Below are 2,935 nucleotides of genomic sequence, written 5' to 3'. Positions count from 1 at the left end.
CCAGAAAACCATGGCGAGCACTAAGTACCAACTCTACCATAGCCAAGGGAGTTGCCCCTGGGACATTAAGACGGCTGTCAGAACTCCTGGGCCCAAGGTAGAGCTCAAGGCTTGGAAACAGGAATACAATTCTTTAAGGGAATACGACCAAGAGCCTAGAATCATACTAAGTCTTGGCCTGTCACACAGGGGCTACCGCATGCTCTGCATATGCTGAAGGAACTGTCTCAACAGACCCCTAGTAGCAACACCCTGTTAAAAATGGGTATCCGGAGGATACAAGGTGGAGTGGTGCCCAAGGTGGAACCGGGGCTTAACCAGCTCAAGAAAGGACACGAAGCTGCAGCGCGAACCCCTCACCATACAGGATTTTAGAAAGAATGCAAAGTACTAGCATGCGAACTTACCACAGTGTGGATTTTAGAAAGTCAAGTCACCGTTATTTATATAGCGCTTTTAACAATACAGATTGTGTCAAAGCAACTGTACAGCATTAATTAGGAAAATAGTGTGTCAATTATGCAAAGTGACAATAGTAAACACTAATTTTTCAGTTAAAGGCAGTTCATCATTGAATTCAATGATGTCATCATCCAGCTCAGTTCAGTTTAAATAGTATCTGTGCAATCAAGTCAACGATATAGCTGGAAATGAAGTGTCCCCAACTAAGCAAGCCAGAGGCGACAGCGGCAAGGAACCAAAACTCCATTGGTGATAGAATGGAGAAAAAACCTTGGGAGAAACCAGGCTCAGTCGGGGGGGCCAGTTCTCCTCTGGCCAGACGAAACCAGCAGTTAAATTCCAGGCTGCAGCAAAGTCACATTGTGCAGAGGACACAACTGGTTCCTGTGGTCTTGTCCCGGTGGCCATCTGAGACAAGGTCTTTACTGGGGATCTGTATCTGGGGCTCATCTAATTGTCCTGGTCTCTGCTGACTTTCAGGGCTGTAGGGGTCCTCTCTAGGTGCTGATCCACCATCTGGTCTGGATGCGTCCTGGATCTGGGTGACTTCAGTGACCATCTGATCTGGATACAAACTGGATCTGGTGTCTACGGTGACCTCAGAAAAAAAAAGAAAGAGAAACAGACTCTGTTTATTACACTAATATTAGCGTAGATGCCATTCTTCTAGCGATGTAGCAAGTACATCGGGTGTTAAGATTTTAAAATCAATACGATGTTTAATAGGTAGCCAGTGCAATGTTGACATAACCGGGCTAATATGGTCATACTTCCTGGTTCTAGTAAGAACTCTAGCTGCTGCATTTTGGACCAGCTGGAGTTTGTTTATTAAGTGTGCAGAACAACCACCCAATAAAGCATTACAATAATCTAACTTTGAGGTCATAAATGCTTATGGATTAACATTTCTGCATTTGACATTGAGAGCATAGGTCGTAATTTAGATATATTTTTGAGATGGGAAAAATGCAGTTTTACAAATACTAGAAATGTGGCTTTCTAAGGAAAGATTGCCATCATATAGCACACCTAGGTTCCTAACTGATGACAAGGAATTGACAGAGCAGCCATCAAGTCTTAAGACAGTGTTCTAGGTTATTACATGCATAGTTTTTAGGTACTAGGTTTTAGGACTTAGGTTTTAGAAAGTGTACAAAGACTTCACGTGCACACTTACCATAACATGGATTTAAAAATACCTTTCTAAGGGGCCCTTGTGGCACTCTGAAAGAGCAGCCCATAGATGGAAATGGTGCATCCCAAAACACTGTTTAAGAAGTCATCAACTCGATCTAAGGTATAATGCTGGAGTGGCTAGCAGTAAATCTCTAGCTGAGGAAGCAAACACCCAGCTCTCAATCGAGAGGGGGCTCGACCTACAGCATGTTCCAATGCTGGAACAGCTAGCAGTTACTTAGCTGAGGGAGTAACACACCCAATTCTCAATCGAGAGGGGGCTCGACCTACAGCATGTTCCAATGCTGGAACGGCTAGCAGTAAGTTACCTTAGCTGAGGGAGCACAACACCCAGCTCTCAATGAGAGGGGGCTCGACCTACAGCACGGTCGTTAGAAATCAGAAGGATAAGCATACTGCAAGCTAGCCAAAAAACTCAGTGCATCAGAGAGGCAGAGGAAGGGCCTAGTTCGCCTGATGCTGCTGGTTCCAGGTGCTCTGGGAAAACAGAGAACTCAACTATCATGTGAGATGAGAACTCCGAATTCAGAAAGGAGTAGCATGCTCATAGGCAATCCTTTTATAAAGGGGAGCACTGCTAAACACTACCACGAGAACAGCCCACGGAGCGAGGAATCCAACTCCTCAGAAGGGAGAGAATTCAAACGCTCGAAAGAAAGCACCATGGTCACAATAACCCTCAATGGTGAGGGGAGCGATGCTTTAAAAGTGTATCAACAGAGACACACTGGTTGAGTGGAGCCCAAGGTATCGGGGTCTAAACCAACTCAGAGAAAGGGAACGAGGTTAATAACACGAAACCCTTACCATACAGGATTTCAGAAAAGTGTGCAAAGTATAACATGCACACTTACCACTATGTGGATTTTAGAAAGTGCGCAAAGTGCTCAGCGTGCCCATTTACCACTATGTGGATTTTAGAAAGTGCGCAAAGTGTTCAACGTGCACACTCACCACCATGTGGATTTCAGAAGATTAGTGTGTGCACTTACCATAGCATGAATTTAAGAGCTTCCCAAGCATCTGTTCCCAGATACCCGGAAGAGGCGAGCTCAAATACAAACCTCTAAGGTGAGGGGAGCACTGCTTGAGACAGCATTACACAAGAAGGTTCTCGCAAATGCCACTTATACTTCCCACTCGATGCCTTAGCAAGAGGGGATATCCTGGTGACCAGGAGGCCCCTCAGGGCGACCTAGATACGGTATAGCAGACAGGGCAGCCTGAAAGCATAAACCCAGCCCGGACGTCCAGGAAATTTTGCAGTGCCGTGCCG

This window comes from Sinocyclocheilus grahami, unplaced genomic scaffold (genome assembly GCF_001515645.1).
Source record: "Sinocyclocheilus grahami isolate Dianchi unplaced genomic scaffold, SAMN03320097.WGS_v1.1 scaffold2189.1, whole genome shotgun sequence".
NCBI classification, from domain to species: Eukaryota; Metazoa; Chordata; class Actinopteri; order Cypriniformes; family Cyprinidae; genus Sinocyclocheilus; species Sinocyclocheilus grahami.
Note: the sequence above shows the minus strand (reverse complement) of the source record.